Below are 17,726 nucleotides of genomic sequence, written 5' to 3'. Positions count from 1 at the left end.
CTATATTTATATAGAAATAAATATTTTTCTATGATATATATATATATATATATATATATATATATATATATATATATATATATATATTAATAAAATAAACCACATTAATTTAAAAAAAAATGATTTATAAACTTTTTATATTATAAACCTAAACCCTCATATATCTCATCCCTTTGTTGTTACCACCTCTTCCTCGATTTTCTCACTATGAGATTTCAATCATTTCCTCTCCCTTAGCCTCTATCATAGTTTGCTTCTGCTTTTCGATCTATCTCTCAATCTAAAGGTGGAACCTTTCAAGGGCATGGCCCCAAAATTTTCATAATTTTTTTAATATATAATATATTATAATATTATATAATTTTTTTAATGTATTCTTATTGATTGGTCCTCCAAAATTGTGACATTTACCATTTTTCGATGCTGGAATTTCTGCCGATGATGAGAATTTCTAGTGAAACTTAGAGTTTTGCATATGGTGGAAGTAGAGGTAAGAGTTTAAGTGTTTTACAAGTGTTTTACAAGTGTTTGTTAGAAAGCTTAGTGGGTTGAGACTTGAGGTTTTAGAGTTAAAAAATGTAAAAGAAGAAAGAAAGACTTTCGGCTACCAAAAGTGGTTCAGTTGCCAAGAGTATTTATAGTCCTAGACAGATAAAAATTGGGCAATGTTCTCCATTTTTCTCTGTCTGGGTTGTTAGTAGTATGCCCTAGAGCATATCATTTAGTATGTATCTTGTACATGTTTTTATTAATAAAAGGCATTTTCACTTTTCCTTTTACATAATATATTTATGTGTAATAGAAAAGGTCCATTGATATTTTGTTAGAAATTCTATTCTTAAGTTGTTAAGAATATGAGTGATAGTATTTCTAGTACAAAGTATCATAAATAGGTTCACAATCGAGGACACTTCACAATAAGGACATGACTTATCCAGAAAGATTATAATCATGTTTGTTTCCAAGTTATTTATATGAGATGTAAATAAGATGGAATGGTGAGTCTCATGCCATATAACAAACATGATAGGCACTTATACATAATAAGTAGGCCGAACCAGTGACATTTATGACAAGCACATAGAGTTTACTCTTGTCAATATATTGTCATAAATTATATCAGTGCATATAATCTTTAAACCTAAGATAGCACAGTTATCTTATATATAGGTGGTTTGAGTTTGATACTGTGTATGGGTATATGGGTATGTGTTGGCTCTTTCTAGTTATATATGGAGGTAGGTATTGATCAAGATGGAATCTGTTACCCTAAGTAAATAGGGATAAAATCCTATGTTCACTTAATTGTTCTTGATGTTTCAAGTTCCTGGTCATGACAGATAGATTTAATCAGAAAAGAGTTTCTAATGAGAAAATCTTTTTAATCAAGAATTGGTATTAAAAGATAACATAATATTCATAGCAAATGGGGTTTGACATAAACCATGACTCCAGTTCGAATTGGGATTTTATAACAAAGAGATTCTAGTGCATGGTAACATATGATTATAGGTTTATTTAAGGTAAACCTTATTACTGATTGGGTGGCTATGGCATACTATGCTAGGTGTTAACCATAGTCTATGAGCAGCATAAAATAATTTAGAGAAATTATTTATGGTAAGAAAGAGTTCTGATGATATTAAGAGTTGATATCATGTCTCATTACCAATCAGTGATGAGCCTAGTAAGTCACACATATACACAAGTAATCACCAAATTAAGTATGATTTAATTAATTAATTAAAGAGTTTAATTGATTAATTAAATAGGTTTGATTTGCAATTAGATTGTAAAGTCTCTAGCATAGCTTGAAACTAAATCTAGGTTATTGGATGTATAGTATAAGTTAAATTTATATTTAAAGTGTTTAAATATGAATTTAATTAATGAAAAATTAATTAATAGAGATTAATTAATTAATTTATATTTTATATAAATTGATTAGAAGAAGAGAAATAATTATTTTGAATTGAGAACTCAAAATTAAGACACAGGGGTATTTTGGTCATTTCACAGGGTGACATGTAGCACTGTGAGATGGTGAAACATGGCACTACACATAAGCTTGCCAATTGTCTTTTAATCATGTAAGATGATCAAAGTCAAGATTAAATCTAAGTTTGACACTTGGCACAATGTGATTGGGTCAATTAAACCTAGAGCTAATAAGAAGGTAACATGTGGCAAGGGTTTTAAGTGGTGACCTAGCTATATAAGTGTAAGGATGAAAGAACAAAAATACAAGCTGTTGTATTCTCTTGGTGCCGCCACCATTGAAGTGTTCTTCTTCTCTTCTTCTTCATTTCTCATCAATTAAAAGAGATTTGCCAACAATCTCTTAAATTAAAAATACTAAAAATTATTTCTAGTGTCCTGTCTACATCTGTAATCTCTTAAAAGGAAAAACCTGATTTTCTAATTGATTGGAAAAGCTTTAGAAGCTGTTTAAGGGGCTGCCAATGGTGATCTTAGTGTGGACAAGCTAGAGGGACAACATCTATTGTCCTAGGCGCATCCCAAAGGTGCCAAACACACTGCAGTACATCAAAAAGGTTAGTGCACTTGTTCTTGATCTAATCTAGGATTCTAATGAATTAATCTGTTAATTCTAAAATCTTAAATGGAAAATGTAGATCCAAAAATATATTGAAAGAGTTTTAATATGTTGTTTATCATTGAAATCAAATAGATAAAAATGAATCTTGCATGATGCATGTGACCCTAGATGAAAAATTTTTAAATTCAATGATCTAAACTTATGTTTTTCATGCTTCCGCTCCTTGAATTAGTATCAGAGCCACTATATTTTTCATTTAGATTGTTGATTATGTGATTTAATTGTGTGATTTGATCATGAGATGATTGTTTCATTGCTGGTTGGACCAACAAAGGTGGCAACTTGAGGAAGAACACCATGGTGCGCATGGTTTGATCTTTTCAACCATCCGCATGGTTGTTTGGGCTTGTTTGTGGGCTTGGTTTTAAGGCCCATAATTAGGCCCATGACTAATTAAAGTGTTTAATTAGGAGTTTTAATCACATAATTAAATTTTAATTCATTTGTTTGAATGAGATTTAAATCTGAATTTTTAAAATTGTTTGAATGAGATTCAAATCTGAATTTTTAAATTTGCTTGAATAAGATTCAAATCTGAATTTTTAAATTTGCTTGAATGAGATTCAAATCTGAATTTTTTAAATTTGGTTGAATGAGATTCAAATCTGAATTTTTAAATTTGATTGAATGAGATTCAAATCTGAAATTTTAAGTTTGTTTGAATGTGATTCAAATCTGAATTTTTAAATTTATTTGAATTTGATTCAAATCTAAATTTTTAAATATGTTTGAATCATATTCAAATCTGGATTTTTAAGTTGAATATGAGATATTCAATTTAATTTAAGTATGTATGTTTTATTTAATTATTAAATAGTGATATGCATGATTGATGATCATGGACAATAAAAGACCAATGTGATTGGATTTATTTTTTTTATGTTTCTTTGGGTTGTAAATTAATTAATTTATTTTAATTTATTTTGGGCATGTATTATAAAAGTTGTAATATTTTTGGGTTGTAATTTCATTTATTTAGACCTTGTAAATTTGCCTTGGTATGCAAGGATTACTATGTAATTGGAATGCAAGAAGATCAAGGAGGTCAAGAGCATTGGTGGGACCAGTGGGAGGAATTCAAGATCAAATGTTGATTATGTACTCCTTCAACAACTCTTGTAACATGAATGAATGAAATGCACCTAGCCCTGATTCAATTCTTGGTGGCTCAGAATTGAATCCCTTGGAAAGTCCATGATCATACCATTTTTATTGATTATCCATGAATGCATGAGATGTATGAGAATGTATGCAAGTATATGATATATGTATGCTAATTGGATACTGTACAAAGTGAGACCTTAATAGTAATTAGGACAACTACAAAATCTTCCAAACAAATGATTAAGTTGGAAATTGTATAATTAAAGTAATTATAGCATGGGCCCTCCATTGGAGCAATTATTTTAAGAAATTTTAAATAATTGCATATGATGTAATTAATTTAAGAGATTTTCTTAAGAATAATTGTTAAGCATGAGATGTTGTAAATATATAAATGGTTTGGTGACCAATAATGGATGTGCCTGAGGACATTGAAATTATTTGCATGTTTACTGGCTCAATGGAATCAATTTAACTAATGCAAGATAAGTCAATAATGGATGTGCCTAGCTAGGTAAAGGATTGAACCTCACATGAGATGTGATGAGCAAGAAGTTGCTCACTTATAGTTTATTGTAATTCTAATAATGGATGTGCCTGAGGATGATTAATAGGATTATAAGATGATCAATAGGATTATAAGAATTTAATCACCCACTAGAAATCCATCCAACTAGGATTTTCGTTTTCTACTTTGAAAGTGTAGGATTCGCTAAGTTAGTGGGAGGACCAATTTGATTAAAAGACCATAATCATTTTGGTTAATTACAATATACATTTACTAATTAATCTGGTTATTTTCTATAGTTAATTTTTTGATAATAATGATCACAGAACTACCACCACTATCCAATATTCTTGTAAGTATACTTGATTGCAATAAGTTAACAGGACCTAATCTATCTGATTGGCTAAGAAATTTGAAACTTATCCTAAACCTTGAACATATAAGATATGTTCTAGACTCACAGGTTCCTGGTTCCTTACCTCCAGAGGCCACACAAGAGGAACATGAAACTTTGGACAAGTGGAAGGAGCATGATATGAGAGCCAAGTGTTACATGCTTGCTTCAATGAGTAATGAGTTATAGAAGCATCATGAGAACATGCAGAGTGCGAGTGAGATCCTCCTTCACCTACAAGAGTTGTATGGTGAGCACAGCAAAAATGCTAGGTATGAGATATCTGGACAACTGTTCCTCATGAGGATGTCTCAGGGACAGAATGTTGGGGATCATGTCCACAAGATGATTCGGCTAATTGAGCAGTTGGAACATCTTGACTTCAACATGGATTTCCAACTACAGACGGATTTGATCCTTCAGTCCCTTCCTGAGTCTTTTGGGAATTTTGTGATAAATTTCCATATGACTAAGCAGGAATGCACCTTGGCTGGTTTACTCAACATGTTGGTTATTGCCTAAAAGAATATGCCGGGCAATAAAGGAAAAGAGGTAGCTTTGATTGCATCTTCTTCTGCTGGAAATTCCAACAAGAAGAAGGGCAATAAGAAAAAGAAACCTCAGATTTCTGGTCCTTCTAAGAAAATAGCTAAACAGAAAGGGAAGACTAAAGCTAATGGAGGCAAAGGAAAGTGTTTCCACTGTCAGCAGGATGGGCACTGGAAAAGGAACTACCCAGTGTATCTTGCTTCTCTGAAGGACAAGAAGGATACACCTTCGGAAGGTATGTCTATATCTTGTTATTTAGATTCTGATGATACTCATAGTTCATCTACAGCTTGGGTTTTAGATACTGGTGCCAGTTCTCACATTTCTTATGATATGCAGGAACTAGCAAATAGCAGCAGCTTGCATTCTCGAGATGTTAGACTCCGGATTAGCGATGGCTCAACTGTTGAAGCTTTAGCCATAGGATTTAAATCTTTTTACATGTCTAGACATGTTTTGTGTTTGGATAATATTTTATATGTACCTGATGCTTTTAAGAACATCATTTCTATATCTAGTTTGACTAGAAATGGCTATGAATTTCAGTTCACAGATGATGTTTGCAGTATTTATTTTGGAAATAAATATGTTGGTTCGGGTTATATGAATGATGGTCTTTATTATTTGGATAATAATGACAAACACAAAATGAATGCAAGTGATCTAAATGAATGAAATGCCATGGTGAAAATTAACTCAAGTTCAAAATATATTTGGCACTTAAGGTTAGGTCATGTTGCAAAAGATAGGACTGCAAAACTAGAGAAAATGGGGATTCTATCCTTATTGGGTTATGTACCTACTCTAACCTATGAATCCTGCCTTCAAGGCAAAATAACTAGATCACCCTTTGTTAGATAAGGGCTAAGAGCTGAAAATATTTTGGAGCTAATACACAGTGATATATGTGGTCCATTTAAAGAAATGGCTAGAGGTGGTTTTCATTACTTTATTACTGTTACTGATGATAAATCAAGGTTTGGGTATTTGTATTTAATGAAATTCAAACATGAATCCTTTGAAAATTTTAAAGAATTTAAATCTGAAGTAGAAAATCAAATGAAAAAAAGTATTAAAGCTCTTCAATCAGATCGTGGAGGTGAACACTCGAGTACTGAATTTGATGAATACTTGAGAAAGCATGGCATTGTTTCCCAGCTGACTCCTCCAGGAACAACACAGCTGAATGGTGTATCTGAAAGGAAAAATCGTACCCTATTGGATATGGTATGTATTATGATGAGCTATACTGATATGCCAATCTCCTTTTGGGGATTTGCATTAGAATCAACTTTGCATATTCTGAATAGGATTCCATCAAAATCAGTATCTTCCACACCTTATGAGATATGGCATAGAAGAAAACCAAGTCTTAAGCATGTTAAGATTTGGGGTTGTCCAGTTTATATCAAAAAGCTGAACACTGATAAATTGGAAACCAGATCAGTAAAGGGTCAATTTGTTGGATATCCAAAAGATAGTTTTGGATATTATTTTTATTTGCCTACATCACAAAAGGTTGTGGTAAGTAGAGATGCCACATTTCTTGAAGAACAGTTTGTTCAATAAGGAGGCAAAGGAAGGCAAATAGAGTTAGAATTGGAGAATTCTGACCAACTAACAAATCAGATAGATGTAGATCCATCTATTCAACCTACACCTATTGATGAAATATCTACAGCTGTTCCTTGTAGAACAACTAGGGTATCTCACCCACCAATGAGATATGGTTTTCTTCATGAAGAATAATAAGAGTTTTCTACTCATGAAGAAGTAGATCATGGAGATGATCCACTTACTTATGAAGAAGCTATATCAGATATAGAATGTTCAAAATGAATTGATGCTATAAAATTTGATATTGATTCCATGTATAAGAATTAATTTTGGGATCTTGTTGACCCACAAGAAGGTATTATACCTATAGGGAACAAATGGGTTTTCAAGAAGAAAATTGGTTTTGATAGAAAGGTAGAGACCTATAAAGCAAGGCTAGTAGCAAAACGATTTCGCCAAAGGCAAGGAATCGACTATGAGAAGATTTTCTCGCCTGTCGCCATGCTTAAATCAATTAGGATTCTATTAGTAATAGCTGCATACAATGATTATGAGATTTGACAAATGGATGTTAAAACAGCTTTTCTCAATGGATACATTGAAGAAAATATTTTTATGGAACAACCTAGGTGTTTTTGAATCCCAAGATGGTTCCAAAGTGCACAAGCTAAAGCAATCCATTTTGGGTTAAAACAAGCTTCGAGGAGTTAGAACATCCATTTTGATGAAGCCATTAAGTCATTTGGTTTTATCAAAAATAAGGATGAGCCATGTGTATATAAGAAGGTTAGTGATAATGTTATCACTTTCCTTATCTTATATGTGGATGATATTTTATTGATGGGTAATGACACAGGTATGTTGACAAATGTAAAGGTATGGTTGTCAAATAGATTCTCCATGAAAGACTTAGGGGAGGCAACTTATATTCTTGGAATTCGCATCTATAGAGATAGAGCGAAAAGAATAATTGGTTTATCCCAAAGTTTATACTTAGAAAGGTGTTAAAGAGGTTTAATATGCTTGATTCCAAGAGAGGATTGTTACCAGTGAGACATGGTATCCACCTTTCTAAAGATATGTCTCCAAAGACACCTGAACAAAGAGATAAAATGGCCAGGATTCCATATGCTTCGGCTATTGGAAGTTTGATGTATGCAATATTGTGTACTAGGCCGGATATCGCATATGCTATTAGTTTGACTAGCAGGTATCAATCCAATCCAGGTTTGGAACACTGGATAGCTATCAAGAATATCCTTAAGTACTTGAGAAGAACTAAGGATTTATTCTTGATATATGGAGGTGGTGACGTGCAATTGGATGGTTATATTGATTCTGATTTTCAATCAGATATCGATGATAGAAAGTCTACCACTGGGTTTATGTTCATTTGTAATGGAAGTGCAGTCAGTTGGAAGAGTTCCAAATAGAGTATGACTGCAGATTCCACTACAGAGGCTGAGTATATTGCTGCATCAGATACTGCAAAAAGAGGCTGTTTGGATATAAGGAACCCCGGTCTCACTAGAAATCCAAACACATAAAAAGGCGCTACCACATTATCAGAGAAATAGTTGGGCAAGGAGATATAACCATGCAGAAAATAGCATCAGCTGAAAATCCAACTGATCTATTCACTAAACCTATGTAACAGACTCAGTTAAACCGACATCTTGAGAAGATGAATCTAAGATATTGTAATGAATGGCTCTGGTGCTAGTGGGAGATTGTTAGTAGTATGCCCTAGAGTATATCATTTAGTATGTATCTTGTACATATTTTTATTAATAAAAGGCATTTTCACTTTTCTGCTTACATAATATATTTATGTGTAATAGAAAATGTCCATTGATATTTTGTTAGAAATTCTATTCTTAAGTTGATAAGAATATGAGTGACAGTATTTCTATCACAAAAAATCATAAATAGTTCACAATCGAAGATACTTCACAATAAGGACATGACTTATTCAGAAAGATTATAATCATGTTTGTTCTCAAGTTATTTATATGAGATGTAAATAAGATAGAATGGTGAGTCTCATGCCATATAACAAACATGATAGGCACTTATACATGATAAGTAGGCCGAACCAGTAACATTTATGACAAGCACATGGAGTTTACTCTTGTTAATGTTTTGTCATAAATCATATCAGTGCATATAATCTTTAGACCTCAGATAGCACAGTTATCTTGTATATAGGTGGTTTGAGTTTGATACTACTTTCATACTTGTACTGTGTATGGGTATATGGGCATGTGTTGGCTTCTACTAGTTATATATGAAGGTAGGTGTTGATCAAGATGGAATCTGTTACCCTAAGTAAATAGGGATAAAATCCTATATTCATTTAATTGTTCTTGATGTTTCAAGTTCCTGGCCATGACAGATAGATTTAATCAGAAAAGATTTTCTGATGAGAAAATCTTGTTAATCAAGAACTAGTATTAAAAGAAAACATAATATTCATAGCAAATGACGTTTGACATAAACCATGACTTCAACTCGAATTGGGATTTTGTAACGGAGAGATTCTAGTGCATGGTAACATATGATTATAAGTTCATTTAAGGTAAACCTTATTACTGATTGGGTGGCTATGGCATGCAATGCTAGGTGTTAACCATAGTCTATGAGCTGCAAAAAATGATTTAGAGAAATTATTTTTAGTAAGAAAGAGTTCTGATGATATTAAGAGTTGATATCATGTCTCATTGACAATTAGTGATGAGCCTAGTAAGTCACACACATGCACAAGTAATCACCAAATTAAATATGATTTAATTAATTAATTAAAGAGTTTAATTGATTAATTAAATAGGTTTGGTTTGCAATTAGATTGCAAAGTCCCTAGCATGGCTTGAAACCAATTCTAGGCTATTGGATGTATAGTATAAGTTAAATTTATATTTAAAGTGTTTAAATATGAATTTAATTAATGAGAAATTAATTAATAGAGATTAATTAATTAATTTATATTTGATATAAATTGATTAGAAGAAGAAAAATAATTATTTTAGTTTGAGAACTCAAAATTAAGACACAGGGATATTTTGGTCATTTCACAGGGTAACATGTGGTACCATGAGATGGTGACACATGACACTACACATAAGCTTGTCAATTGTCTTTTAATCATGTAAGATGATCAAAGTTAAGATTAAATCTAAGTTTGACACTTGGCACAATGTGATTGGGTCAATTAAATCTAGAGCCAATCAGAAGGTGACATGTGGCAAGAGTTTTAAGTGGTGACCTAGCTATATAAGTGTAAGGATGAAAGAACAAAAATACAAGCTGCTGTATTCTCTTGGTGCTGCCACCCTTGGAGTGTTTGTCTTCTCATCTTCTTAATTTCTCATCAATTCAAATAGATTTGCCAACAATCTCTTGAATTAAAAATACTAGAAATTGTTTCTAGTGTCCTGTTTACATCTGTAATCTCTCAAGAGGCAAAACCTGATTTTCTAATTGATTGGAAAAGCTTTAGAAGCTGTTCAAGGGGCTGCCAATGGTAATCTTGATGTGGACATCTAGTGTCCTAGGCGCATCCCAAAGGTGCCAAACACACCACAGTGCATCAAAAAGGTTAGTGCACTTGTTCTTAATGTAATCTAGGGTTCTAACGAATTAATCTGTTAATTCTAAAATCTTAAATAGCAAATGTAGATTCAAAAACATATTGAAAGAGTTTTAATATGCTGTTTATCATTGAAATCAAATAGATAAAAATGAATCTTGCATGATGCATGTGACCCTAGATGAAAAATTTTTGAATTCAAAGATCTAAAGTTATGTTTTTCATGCTTCCGCTCCTTCATGGGTATGGTGACTCTCCAAACTTCAACTCTCTTATATGATTTTCTCTTCTTGAGTAAATTTTAACAAGTTAAAATGATTTATTCTATGCTAGAGTTAAGTGAGAGTTAAAGTTTTTCCAAAGAAAATTGCATAAATCAAGGTATAGGCATTAAAACTCAAAGTGGTAAACAATTTATGTTTCATGTGTAGTTGAAATAAATCTTCCCTTGATAGCTTGATTTGTTATGCGTGGGCAAAGAAAAGTACAAGGTTTTAACTTTTCATAGAGAATGGGTGTTTGTTAAGTGGTTTTTGCTTGTAACAAATTCAAGTTGTTCTTGGTTAATGCATGTTATGTTTCAAGTTTCTTAAAGTTAGTTATAGTGCCAGAGTTAGAAAATATGCATTGAATAGAAGTTTTATGAACTTGAAATTCCATTTCAATTGTTTAAAACTTTGATGATGGATTCAGAAATCGCTATGGATTTTAGGAATTCTGTGAATGCATGTTGAAATATTTAGTTTAAAAGAGTTAGTTGAGTAGTATATGGCATGAATATATGTTTTGAGTTGAGCTTTGAGAGCTTTAGAGATGAGTCGATGGTGTTTTGGCAATATGGAATTTCTGCAGAATCGAATTTGGGAATTCTAAAAATTTTCAGTTTCAGCTGCCAAAAGCCATTATTTTGATAGGCAAAGTGGCTATTGCCTACTAAGGGCACTTGAAGTTCAAAACTTTGATAGCTCAAGCTCCCCCTTTCGGTAGCCAAAGTTGCGTTTGCCTGCCCATTTTCTCTTTTCTCTTCAAGGCTCCAAAACCCAATTTTACGCATAGAAATGACATAAAATTGTGCTATGATAGGTTTATAGAGTACTAAAAGTTCGGATAACTCATTAGGGTTTATCTTTATAGGATCGGATGTGAGAAACTCGAGAAGTTACAATTAAGAAAAAAAAAGTTATAGTAAGTGTTGGTGTTTGATAAGTTTTAAGAGTTGAGTAACGGTAATCTTAATAAATGATAATCAATTTATTTAATACATTACTTGAGGACTTTGTAGTGTACTTGTACTTGTAAACTGCTAGTTACTATACTTAATTTCATTTTATCATAAGAATGTGATATGCAAGAACAAAATAGCTTGTATATTTGCCTTAAATCCTAAGCATCCTGTAACATCCCTATTTGCATAGTCTGGTATATTTCACTATTCCGGTGACCCGAGTCGGTCTGGACAATTAAGAGAATTAGAACCACACTTAAGACAACTAGATAAACTATAAACACAAATAATTAGTGATTGTCAATTAGTTAAGTATAAATAAGAAAAACAGAACATAAGAAGTTAAACGAGCTAAGAGTCACAGCGATAGGTGACCTTCTCGGGAACGACTGCGAAGTCGATTTAAACTCAAATTTCTAATCGTAAATGTGACGCCGCGGTCCTCAGAACTATTGCGAACACAGTGGAAAAGAGAAAATCATAGAAAAAGGTTGCTAAACCAGTCAAATAATTAGGTCAGGGAGCCAGAAGAAATATTAAATTATTTGCAAACCGGGTTAAACCGGCGAGGGGCAATTTGATCAATTGACCCCGAGAGTTGACTCCTGACCTAACTGTCAAATAAAATCGAAGAAAAGAAAATTTCGGAGTCGGGATTTAATTAGAGGACTAATAGAAAAATAAATGAAAAAAAAAAGAAAATAAAAAAGTGAAGGGAGATGACATCATGCATGATGCCATAAATATTAAAATTAATAAAATTAATTAATTTGATTTTTGGGTCTTCCATAAGGATAAAAGTCATAAAAGAAAAGAAAAAAAAAATAGCAAAAGTCTTCTTCTTCTTCCCATTGTGCCGCCTCACTCTCCCTCACCCTCTCCCTCACTTCATCCTCCATTAAAGCTCATTTTGAGCTTGATCAAACTCACAATTTCACCATAGAAAGTTAAACCTCCAACATTAAACCTTGATTTCAAGCCTTGATAGAGGACTTGACAAAAAAAGAAAGAAGGAAAGAAGAAGGAAATTGGAGAATTCAAATCCAAGTGGAGGTGAGAACTCTAATTTGAAAATTTTATATTATTAATTGTGTTTGTAGCTTAAAGTAACTTAGAAGTTAAAGAAATGAAATGAAATCAATTGTTGAAGGACCAAACTGAAAATTCAGCCAACTAGGGTTACTATGCATATGCTTGTGTTTTGATTGAATTTAATATGTTCGGCAAGCTTGTATGAATGTGGTAGTGAGATTGAGATGCTTAAATTTGGTTAAATGCAACAATTTAGTGAGTTAGGGTTTTGGACACCTAGGGTTTGGGAGACAAAATGTGAAGAAATGGTGAAATGATGTGGTTGACCTAGTTTGAGGTGAGAAATGGTTATTTTTGACCAAATGAAGTGTGTTGGAAGTGTTGGAGTTGAGGTTAAATTCAGATTCCATGTGGTCATGTTGCAGGCAGCATGACCAAGGTCCCTTTGAGGGACCAAAACTGAAAATTTACAAGTCCAATTGGTATGAGACCAATTGGGAATGAAAATAGACACTAAATGACACAATTTTCATTTAGGAAGCATGCCCAAAAAGTGACCAAAACTTAGTGAACAAATTGACCAAATCCGGAAAATCTCAGTTTAACCTGTACAAAATGACCAAATGTTCATTTGGCCATAACTTGAGCTAGGCAGGTCTAAATGACCTAAAATTTTACCAGTGGGCAGATGAGATATAGACCTAAAACTTTCATGAAGAACACAAATCCAAATTATGCCATTAACCAAGTCATTTGGCCACCCAAATTTGGTGACCTAAAACTGTAAGAACCAAAATTTGCCCAGAAATCTGGGTTAAGTCCAATCCGGCAGCTATGGTTCAAATGGCTATAACTTGAGCTACAAAACTCCAATTGGAGTGATTAAAAAAGGAGAATACACTTAAGACAATAGGGAACATTTTCTATGAAGAAAGTTTTACCAAATTCTAACAGTAAAATGACCAATGGAACAGTGCAACTTAAGACACCAAAACTGAAAATTTGTAAATTTGCCTAAAAGACTTAGAATTTGAGTAAATAATTAAAACCAACAAATTTAGTGACCAAAATGTGGTATGTGGGTGAAGTTGAAGTTCCTATACCTATTAAGCCTTAGAAAGTCAATAAATTAACTTGAATAGTATCATGAATAGTAACTCCAAAATGAAAATTTTCAAGAATGTTAGTTTAAGCATATTTGGGCTAGAATTAAGTATTTATGAATTAATTATTGGATTTATTGTGAAATAAGATACTGAAACACTATAAATTTTGTGTTTCAGCTGAAAAAGACCCGGAAGGTATAGGGGACTAAGTCAAGGCCTAGAGGCGACTCATGTCAGGTTTGTGCACAATAAACCTTAATTTATCGTTTTCTCAAAGAAAATTTGTTTAGTTATGCATTGTGAAATTATTGTGTTAATTAAGGGTTTTGAGAACTACTGTGTTGCCACTTTGGGAATGAAAATTTGACTTCAGAAATTGATTGTGTTTTGCATAAAATATTTGGATATCTTGATTTAAATTATTTTTAATTCACACTTGGCATGACAATATTAATATGTTCCTCCTCCACTTGTGGGGTGAGTTTGGTATTTGACTATATTCCTCCCTCCTTGGCTTCCCAGGCTGAGGGGTGAGTTTGGATGAGTACTCATTAGCTAGCTAGCCACCTCCCTCATTGATTTCGATTAGTGGGGTGAGTTTGCCTTGTCGTGATGTACACACGGCATGTTCAGAAATTTTGTGTCATGGCCTAAGTTGTGTTATTGTTTGGCAACACTATATTTATTAGATTGTTTGATCAAGTTGTGCTATATTAAGCTTTGAAAATTATGATTTGTTATAAATGTGATTTGAGAAAAAAATTGTGAAATGCGAAAATGAGATTTTTGAATGATGATTTGTTCATAAATGTTTTATATTATGCATTTTATGCTTTATTGTGCACCACTGAGTATTTATATACTCAGCGATAGCTTTAACTTGCTGTCGCAGATAGAGAAAAGGACATAGCAGCAGAGTGAGCTGTTACAGTTAGAGAGGAGCACAATTGAAGAATTTTTGTACGGGTATTTGTCTATACCCTGGTAGTTTAGTTTGATGTAAATATGATAGAATGCATATGTATCTCTGTAATTTGGCGGTTATGCAGATAAAATTGTAATAATATTATTTTTGAGATTTTGCATCTGTAAATTAACTTATGATTGTAAATTAATGATTTAAAATGCAATGTACATGAGTTATGAAATGTTTTGAGATATTAATTCTTGATTTGAAATTTAGATTTTGAATTGAAGTGTTGCTATTGCTGTTGATTTGAAGTTTGGTGGTTGCAAATGGAGTTGTGATTGAGAAATATATTGAGAATGTTTCTATTTTCAGGTTTTGAAGAACTATTTTCTCAAAATACAGACGGCACTCTGTTGAAATTTTTGTAAAAATTATGGAGATTTTAAATATCTAATAATTTAATTTATGTTAGACTTTAAATAAAGGTTTTTAAAATTTGAAAAAAATTTTACCCACCAATTCCAAAATGAACGAAAATTATTTTAAAATCCCTTATCATATATTTAATGGATTACCGGTAGATGAAGTACAGTAATTCATTAGGTGTACTACGGAAATATATTACATCTTATGAGGAGTAGAGTATGACACACCCTTTTATGTTTATGTATCAATGAATGAACTATATTTTAGCATTTTTAAATTTTTTTTTTGGGCTCAAAATTCGAAAACCTTTCTTAAAAGAAATGATTTATGTTATGATGAAAATCTTTGCTTATAAGTTGTTTTGGGTTTTGGTTTAAATGAAATAAAGAAATTTTTTTTTTTTCAAATTTTAGGTTTGTTATATGTTTCAACAATCTTAAATTGAGCTGTTTTATAACAGCTCCTATATATATATATATATATATATATATATCGTTACAAGAATAAATATGAAAAAAATATTATTATTGTAAATTAATAATATTTATTTTTATTTAATTTTTACTCTAAATTAGGAAAATATAAGTATTTTTACTATAATATGTGCACATAATGTAGAAAATTCAATTTTAATTACTTACCAAGTTCTGGGCCATTCTTTTGCTCTTTCATCATCATCTTCTTCTTATTCTTTTATTGCTCGACCCTTCCTTGCAGTAACACAATGATCTGTGATATAGCCAATCATGATGCTAGGAACTTTCCTATAGCTCAGACTTATGAAGCAAAAACGTTGCGTTTGCTTTTACAATTTTGGATTTTATTTTTTTATTTTATCTTTTTTTAATAAAAAATATAGCAGATTTTTAGCCTTTAAAAATATTATAAAAGTTTTTCATTAAAGAGAAAAACATAAAATTTCTTATAAGATGAACATTTATATTTTTATAAAATTTAACAACGAAAACGTGTATTAGATAATTCAAAAGATAAAAAAATTATAAATAAATTTGACTTTATAATAATGAAATAAAATTCCAAAAATTATATATTTAAATTATATTTACAATATAATTAATAATAAATAAATTTTAATTTATAAAATCATTTAAAATTTTTTATATATAAAATAATTTTTTATTTAAAATTAAAATATTAAATAATCATTAATAAGTTATATAATAAAAATAATTTTTGATGGATAATTTTTTATTTTTTTAAATATTTAAAATTATATGATGACTAACGAAGTTATATTTTCAAATTTTAATATATTAATATTTTTAAGCAAATTTTCTTAATAAATAAAATATTAGAAAAAGGATGACACCAATATTGTTAAACTCATTAAACATCACAGTGTCATATATATATATATATATATATATATATATATATATATATATATTCATTTTAATTACTTTTAAATTATTTAATTATTATTTTCATAAGAATAATTTTATTTATAATAAAATATAATTCATTGTTTTGACAACACTAATATTCCTTATTTTCGTTATTTATATTTTTAAAAAAATTATATTTTATTATTAAAAATAGAGACTTTCATTTTAATTTTTACATGAGATTTTTACATGAGATATCTTGAAATCTATCAACATTTGACATGTTACCATTTTTTTTTCAATTAATTAAATCTTTTTAACCAGAGAAATGTTTGAGTCTCCTTCAAAATTTTATTTAGGTATTTTTTTGTTAAATTTTCAAAATTTTATTTATTTATTTTAATTTTTAAACATATGTGACTTCAAATTATTTGTTAAATATTTTATTTTTCTGTTATTGTCAATTTTAATTATTAAATTAAATTTAATTATTATTATCCTCATTAAATAAATTTTAAGCTGATTTTATTTTATAATAAAATAAAATTTATTTATAAATTAATATTATATTAATAAAACATTAAACTTTCATATCAATTAAAAAATAAAAATAAATTGTTGATCTGCTAGCAATATTTCTAGCTCATTTTTAAATTTTTCTATAAACACTACTTTAAAATAAAAAGATTTTGAATAATTATCATTTGAAAATAATAAAAAATAATATCTATAATTTTTTTTATAATACCTATTTAGATTTTTTTTTAATGAATATAGTATCTCTTTGTAAATTTGGTTTATGAGTGACAAATAGTTAAATTTTCTTTACTCTTAAATTATCATATAATTATAATTATTTATTTTTATTTCTAATATTTAAATATTTTAAAACAATATGCATACTAAACCTAATGTTAATTTTTTATCAGTTAATTAATTTGTTTATTTATTTATTATTATTATTATTATTTTAATATATTTTTTATTATCAAATTATATTTTATTCAATTTATTTATAAAAATAAATTAATAGTAATCCTTCTAAAATTAAACTACACATTTAACTAATATGTAATATAATAAATGATTAAAATTTTATTTTAATTAAATTATTTAATCATTAATGAGATATAATAATTTTATTTATTAGATGTAAATTTAATATTTTATATTATTATAAAATAAAATTAGATATTTTCATAATATAAATATATTTTATTTATTGATTATATTAATATAATAAATATAAGGAAAATAATACCAGCAGTCTGGGATTTTATATAAACATTTAATTGTGAATTTTAATTTTTTTAAGAGATTAATAATATTTTAATTTGTTTTTACTGATTATTCATTAATTAAT

Source organism: Hevea brasiliensis, chromosome 12 (genome assembly GCF_030052815.1).
Source record: "Hevea brasiliensis isolate MT/VB/25A 57/8 chromosome 12, ASM3005281v1, whole genome shotgun sequence".
NCBI lineage: Eukaryota > Viridiplantae > Streptophyta > Magnoliopsida > Malpighiales > Euphorbiaceae > Hevea > Hevea brasiliensis.
This window is presented reverse-complemented; position numbering follows the sequence as displayed.